An 8,464-nucleotide genomic window follows, 5' to 3' on the forward strand; every position below is an offset into this window, starting at 1 on the left:
GTTTGTCCTTTGTGTGCATAAGGACAAAACAACAACAATCGTGCTAAGCAAGCTTCCTTTGATCGCTGAATGCTGGAATGACCTGGAGGTCTCATCATCATTMGYTGAAGCTAKAGCAGTCTTCACACATATGTAGACAGACTTGTAATCACTGAATACCGCTTTAGATCACGTACTCGCCAGTCTCTAATCTTCAGTTTCAGTCTTCGACATTCGCTGAAGGATCTTTGGTGTGAGTGTTGTCTTCTTGAAGTATTGCTGTCTCTGATAGATTTACAATGCAAGTTCTTCAACGATCACTGAACATACTTAGTGATGATCGCTGGAACTGAAAATACGGAAACACAAATACAACGTAAAAGGAAAAAGAGATTATCATCAAATCACTGAGAGAGAGGATCAACAATTTCTGTTTAGATTGTACTCCATTGGCAAGAATTGATCAAGAAAATCTTAAAAATCTTAAGCCTATAATTTCTGTTTAGATTGTACTCCATTGACAAGAATTGATCAATATAGACCATTTTAATATGTTTGGGTTTTGCTGATTTTGTATTGCTTTCATTTATCTGTTTGGGTTTTGCTTATGTTTTGCTTATGTATGCCAAGTGTTTGTTAAAAGGCTTCATTTACTGATTTTGTATCGTTTGAACAATGCCAAGTGTTTGTTAAAAGGCGTCATTTACTGGTTTTGTTGTTTGGGTTGTACTCCATTGGCAAGAATTGTCACGTTTGGAATGATTGATATCTATTCTCCAACTTGTGGACTGTTAAGCGATGGAAATAAGCTAAAATTTTGTGTCTATTTTTGGTTTGTCAGTCCATCCACAAGTTACACATGCTAGAGTCTGCCTGACGAAGAAACTATGATGTGCATTATTTGAATGTATTAGTGTGGCAAGATAGCATGTCTGAACACGAACATGATCTCAAAGTGGGTACCAAGAGAGTCCTCATATCTGCAGTATTCAAACATGCTTCTGAACGAATATTAATCTAAAAATGAACTATATGATGAGGGTAATTAGGTGTACAACTTGCCATGTACAACTTATACTTCCTTGATGGGTGGTATACCATGAGTTAGTGCTGACCACCAAGGAGTACATGTGACAGGTAACTTTTGCTGAAACTGAATTGGGTTTATTGTGTGAATTGTTGCATGTTATGATGGTTTGAATTTTGAAAATGTAGGTGAGCGAACTAAAACCAGGCTGGTGGAAATAGCACCTCATTATCAACTGTAGGACGTCGAAGATTGTATGTTCTCTCTCTCTCTCTTGCAAGTTTTAAAAAATCAGAATGATTGAAATAACAGTTGGTCATTGGCATATGATGATGATGATGATGATGATGATGTTAAGTGGATATCGATTTTGCAGTGGCATCAAAGAAAATGCCTGTTGGAGAAGGTCGTGCATCGAAGGATTGACAAAAAGATAGGAGGAGAAATAGGATATATGTATATATATATATATATATATATATATAGTTGTTGCCTGTAAATACAATTTTGTAAATCTTGTTGTGCAAGATGAGAGAGACCTAGGTCATATTGTTTCTCTATAAATACCTACTAATCCTGGTGATAGTTAGTGATTAATATTAATCTGCATTATGGATGATGGATATGTTTTTTCCTTTTGTTGGATGAATGTGTAAAATAATGAATCCCAACTAAACTAATGGCAACTTTAGTAATTTGGAGAAGGAAATTTTAATGATTGCATCTGTTTCAAGATTTGAGTTTTGGGGTTTGATTGTTAGCATCATTGGATAAAATAAGATCAAACTAACTCTGGGTAGGTGGGATCAACTTTATGAAATTTAAACTACTACCAGCAAGTAAACCATGGTGTTTGCTTTGAGGGATCAACCTTATGAACAAACAATATATATTGCTCTTTGTTGTACAACCAAGGCAATGCAAGCAATGTAAATATATATATATATATATATATACTTGAGTGTGTGTGTGTGTGTATATATATATATATATATATATATATGGGAGGGATATTTTACGAACCAAGCCTTTTGTACAAACCGTGAAAACCGTCGATTTCATTATTTATTTTAGTGAAATTCTTTCATGAAAAGGTTTTTAATAATTCATTATGGTAAAAATGTTTCATGAAATTTTGCTGCACAAATGGACTGAAAAGAACCACAATCGTTGGTGCCTGGGGATATGACTCTTTTGGGAAGAAGATGCTTTCTTTCTATTTGTTTAAAACATCAAAATATTTGAACTTGTTTGATTATTTGATTAGTCATGGGGATACATTTGTATTCTAAAAATAAAAGGTGTGTTGCAGGAAGTGACTTGTATACTTGTTGGCAATGGAGTACTTGATGAGAAGATCTTGAAGAACTTCCGAGACCCACCAAGTAATCGAGTGGATTGTTGTACAATTTTTGGGGGAATCGAATCCGAAATCATAATATAACACACCATTTTTTAGATGTAAATGTACAATTAATTGTTACCTACATTAACATAGAATAGAAGATGTCCAAAGGCCGGGTTCGATGCTACAAGTGTGTGCACGAATCGGTGTTGGTCTGCTTTTTGTACTATGTATTCTTTTATTTATTTTAGTTATGGCAAATTTGAAATTAAAGAAATTGTAGCTGAATGTTGTTCTTTGCTCCCCTGTATATTTCCAGGTATCAATGAGTCCATTCTCATGTTCTGAAAATGTGGATTTTTGAGGTATTACAGAGGTTTTTCAATATATTGACAGGTTTTTCGGTTAGAGGTGTAACTGGACCACTTATTTGTTCGGTTTTCGTGTTTGATGGTTCTTAATTTAATAAAAGTTTTGTATTTAATCAGATTTTTTATTTATTAATATAATTGAATAATTATATTAAATGTAGTTAATAATAAATAAATAATTAAAGTAATTATAGTTTTTGATATATTTAAATTAATAAACAAWTTTGTACATGTTTTATACATTTTATATGGATTCTTTAAAAATCCAATATCTATAAATTCACTTTATTTTTATTTTTATTGTACTTGCTTTTATGTAACTATGGATTTCTTGATAAACCAATTTTTATACATTTAAGTATTTTTGAGAATAATTTATATATGATATTATATTATATCATCGTATGTGATAATGATGTTCTTGCATTCTCGTAAAATAGATGTATTTTCCTTTGAAACACCAAATATATATAGCAATCTTTTGCAAACTCTCCCAAGGTTACAAATCATTAATCATGCAAACTATTCCTACCCCTTCTCTTAATCGACGGTTGAGATTTTTCTGAATAAAAATTGATTTAAAAAATTAGGAAAATGGTAGTTTTGGAATTTATGTTAATCAATTTTAATTTTTATATTTACAAGTTATTATAGACAAAAAAAATTGCATGCTGTGAAGACTTCAATTGTATTTATTATAGACAAAAAAAGTTGCATGTTGTGAAAGCTTCACATGCTCCATTCACTTTTGGCTTGTTTATGAATTTTCCTACATAAATTGTTGAGGCTAGACCATCCTATCCACATAAAAGAATGTATTAGTATAATGTGTACGTCTATTTTATCCTTTTGATTCTCCTTTTCACTAAACCATTTGTAACTTGTAATGGTTCCACTGAAAGATCAAATGTTTAAATATAAATTTTTTATATTTTTTGATAAATAGTTGCACTCATTTTTAGTTTTAGGCTTATTAGAAAATTTGGCATCCCGCCGCATTGCGCGAGCACACAACTAGTATATATATAGATATATATAATTTATGTAAGTACAAGTTAACTTATAAGATTAATTTGAAATAAGAACTTCTATCGGCGATCATCTATCAAAAATATCGATCTTTTCACAAACAAACTCACCGGCGGCATTTCCAATAGCATCGGAAATCTGAAAGTTATCCAAAAGGTTCTTACAGTGTTCTATCTGTTAAGCAGTTGTTGAGATGAATTTCGACAATGGAATGAAAATCAGGAGAATTTTGCAAAAATTTGGACTTGATTTTACAAAAACAAACTATTGATTCAGATTTCAGACGTTTGTCAGTTTACAAAACCAAACAGTCTTATTGATTCATATTTCAAACTTCAGCTCTACCTCTTACTAATCAGAAGTGAAATAATATTTCAGACTTTAACACCCCTTACAAAACAAACATCACCATAGTATATTTCTCAACAAAAAAAAAAGGTAAACATCTTACATTTCATACCACCTCACTCCTATATGACCTATACAAAAAGTATAAATTTAGTTGACATTTTTTATAACTGTATAGCTGAGACTTCGTAAATAATTTATTTGTGAAACTTTATATTCAAAATATTTTAAAAGTTAAGGACATTTAATGAATTTTAATTTTTTAAGCGGCATTTAATGATATTTAAAAAAACAAGAACTTGAATTTAAATTCATTTATTATTTTTAATCAGCCTAGTGGGTTTTTACAGAAATTGTTACTTGAAGATGGGTTTTAGCCCAATATTAATTTTTTAATTAATTTCTTTCATATAACAATTATTTATACTATATTATAAAACATTTGAAAAAAATATTTAAAAATAATTTTTATGTATTAAAGATCATTTATTGATGTATATAAATTAAAATTTAAGATTACAAGTAAATTGTACGTAAGTACAATTTATTAAAGCTCCATGTTTGAGCTCGTGTAACTAATTATAGATAAACATAACCAAATAGAGAATAAACATCTCATTTTAAATATAAAAAATCTAAAATGTAATTAGGATAATCATTAAGTCCTAACAAAATAATTAATTATTATTTTTATAAAAAAATATATTATTAAGCCAAAAATAAAAAAAAATAAGTTAAAGAAATTACACAAAAAAGAGAAATTTTAAATTGTTAGTTTTTGTATTAATATCAATATATTTTTTTTCAAAATTTTATGATATCTTTATATTTATATTTTATTCAAAAATAAAAACATTATCGTTTTTTTCTAAAAACCACATCAAACCATATTATAACATCGTCTGAGACAAAAAAAATAACATTAAAATCAAGATGCATCTCGTTACATTATATGGGTACCTTTCTAATCACTTTAAAATGTTGATATTTTATTGGAAAATTATTAAAATAATCATTTTCACATGTTGGTTTCATCTTTTTAACCATTTATGTTCCAAAATTGTCAAAATAGCGCTTCATCCGCAAAAATCAATATTGGCCTGCAATATTGAGGTTTAAAATTGTGGATCTGTCCCTAAGATTAAAATATTGACAATTTCTACCCCTAACACGTGTTGGTCCAAGAGAAACCTGAATTTTTACTTTTCAGACTTTGACCCATGTCCACAATTTTGATCATTTGACCTCCGCAATTGTTTTAAAAAAATCTCATTTTTCAAGTTTTTCAGACTTTTGTTATTGTGGACGTACACTATTTTTTCCACAAATCATATTCATTGATAGAAAACTGTACAATAATTGTACAATTTTGCAATCACTAATTGATGGTTGGTTGGATGAATTTAGTTCATCTGATCTATAAAAAATGCCATGAAGGTGCATTTGGTACACATGACAGGATAGGACATGAATCCTTGTCTCATGCTTGACATGAATTTTATGTGGAATAGATAGGAATATAATGGAATAAAGTGGAACAGGGCTGTTCCATCCCTACCCCATGGAACAGGGTGAACAAGGTGTAACAGACTTATACTTTACCAATTTAAACTCAAAATAAAACTCAATTCTCTTCCAAAACATCAAATAGGTCTCATTTTTACATTTTATTCATTCTTTAAATTGTATTTATCGTATTTTATGTTTCCTAAACTTTCATTTTACAGTCCTCAAAATATTATTTTTATGCGGTTTCTATATTTTTATTAATTTATATAATTTATTATGTATTAATAATAATAAATAATGTAGAAAATAGATAAAAATAAAAAATGGAAACTACATAAACTTTTTATTTGGTGTCATTTTAATTGTTTTGACGAAAACTTTCAAATGATATATTTTGATATAAAAAATAAGTATTCTATTAAAAATTAACAAATTACATAAATTAATTAAAATAAACAACTCATTACGGGTAAATAAGTCATTTTACTTGTTTTGTTATGTCCAGTTTTATCTTACCAAATGTTAAACAGTTGTCATGTCCCGTTCCGTCCTGTCTAGACACTAAACACACCCTAAAGGAATGATGAAGATATACCTGAAAACTATATCAGCTTAAATTCTTTCTTTGTTCATCATATATATTTTCTTTCTTCAATTTCTTTGGAAATGAGTTCCTGTCTCGAAGAAATTAAGTTACATCTTCATGCTAGTAGTCAATGGATGAAAGCAAACAATGAGTGGGAGTATGTTTATTTTGGTGAAAAGATGCACCATGTAGTACAATTGCGCGTAAATATTGCACATCAAATCTTGGTCGGTTATGTTTTGTTATCAACAATTCTGTTGGTATAATCAGGTTAGCGTACAAGTATGATGGTTCGATTTATGAGTTAGCTGACGATGATCATGTTTGTGGTTTCAATGGAATTTTCTACCGAGTCAAATAAACCTCCTACACTTTATGTATATGTCGATCTTTCAATGTGTGGTGGAGGCAATATCGATGGTAGTTCCAACATTGAAAATGATGTCGGGGTAGTTTAAATCCAGAAATGCATGAATACTCCAAACCCAAGATCAATATCAGACTCAAGGAATGTATGTTCCTCGGCCCGAGTTTGCGTCTCAATACGAGCGCTCCTATGATCTCGATTTCTTCCAAGAGCATACATATGGTTTTTTTTTGCTAGAGTTGATGATGACGAGGCCCATGTTTTCACCTTGGATATATCTGATATTGATTTATCAAAAAGGGATGAAGATGAAGACAAAAAGATGTAGAAATGGAAGCAAGACCTCCTTATGATAAATCATTTGGTGAGATAAATGATTTTTTTGCTATGCCTTCTCCCCTTCCAACTCTAGAGCTGTCTATTACGCCTAATCAACCCATATCTTATAATCGTAGTGGAAAAATAGTTGTTGTTCCGTTATTTAATAAACCCCAGAATGAAGTTTCTTGAAGAGGGTTTTGAGTTTAAAGTAAACAAATCTTCAAAAACCACTATTATATGTGTGTGAGAGAACTATAGTTGGCGTATCATGGCGACCTCCGTTGAAAAAAGCAAGATGTTTCATGTACGAAAGTTGGAGGACGTACACATTTGTACAAAGTTGCAAATGCATCTCAGTCACCGTCTAGCAAACAAAAAGGTATTGGGTCATATACTGAAAGATAAATTTCTAGATACTAGCAGCATACTTCGGCCACATGACATTGTGCACGATATAAACAACCAAAATATAATTACTATTGGGTACCCCCAAGCTTGACATGTGAATGTAAGACACTAAACATGGTAAGGGGAATCCCTGAGGAGACATTCACCTAACTCCCTACATTTTCCTATTTTATGGAGCTCCATAATCCAAGTATCCTCACCAAAATAAAGACAGATGAGAGAGAACGTTTTGAGATGTGTTTTGCGGTCCTTGGTTGCACGGTGCGTATAACTACATCATATATCTACATATTGTAGATTATAATCTTTACATACATAAACCACCTAATCTTTTTGCAAATTGGTCTTTTTTTTGTCAAACTTGTGGGTGTCCTTATAATAGACATTACTCATTTGAAGAGACGTTCTTGGTGGTTGCCATGGATGCAAACAACAACATTGTCCATTATTTCTGGAGTAGGTAGGTCTGCGACTAGGGAGGCGTGAACTTGGTTTTTGTCCATGTTGAAAGGATGTATTTGGAGATTTGGAAGGCTTGGTGTTTATGTCCGATAGGGCTGTTTCTATGAACCAAGCAATTAGTTGCAAGATTTATATAAAATAAACTTCCCAGACTAATAGCAAATGGAGATCAATGCAAGCATACATTTCTCAATTCATTGTTGTCTTTTACAAGTAATAAAATGGTAAGATACCGAGTATCGATCCATAGGGAAAAAAGAGTAAAAGTCTTAATTTAAAGTACAATAAAAAGGATGATTTCAGATAACGATTTTGAAGGAATGATTTTTGGTTTGGTTGTAAACTAATGAATTCAATAATTAATAAAATAAGATAGAACTTTGAGCCAACAACTCATTTATCTAACCATCAGCTTGTGTAAGGCACTCTTTCGAGGTTGAGAATGACATGCATCCAATGACTAACTCTAATATTTCCAAAATAAAGTTAAATCCTGGCAATGGCACGATCTTGTATAAGTTGTACAAATGAAACCATATCGATCATAATAATTAAGTATCATGATCAACAAGAATAGAGTAAATATGTGCACCACACCCCCTCTTCATCTACTGGGCCCGTGCAAAGTACTCACACCCAACTCCTTAACCATTCGGGATGCGTGAGTACGACAACCGGTATGCCACACCCAACCTCCCTCTCCTTGGAATAT

The sequence above is a fragment of the Cynara cardunculus genome, assembly GCF_001531365.2.
Source record: "Cynara cardunculus var. scolymus isolate 2C chromosome LG 5, CcrdV1, whole genome shotgun sequence".
Lineage (NCBI taxonomy): Eukaryota > Viridiplantae > Streptophyta > Magnoliopsida > Asterales > Asteraceae > Cynara > Cynara cardunculus.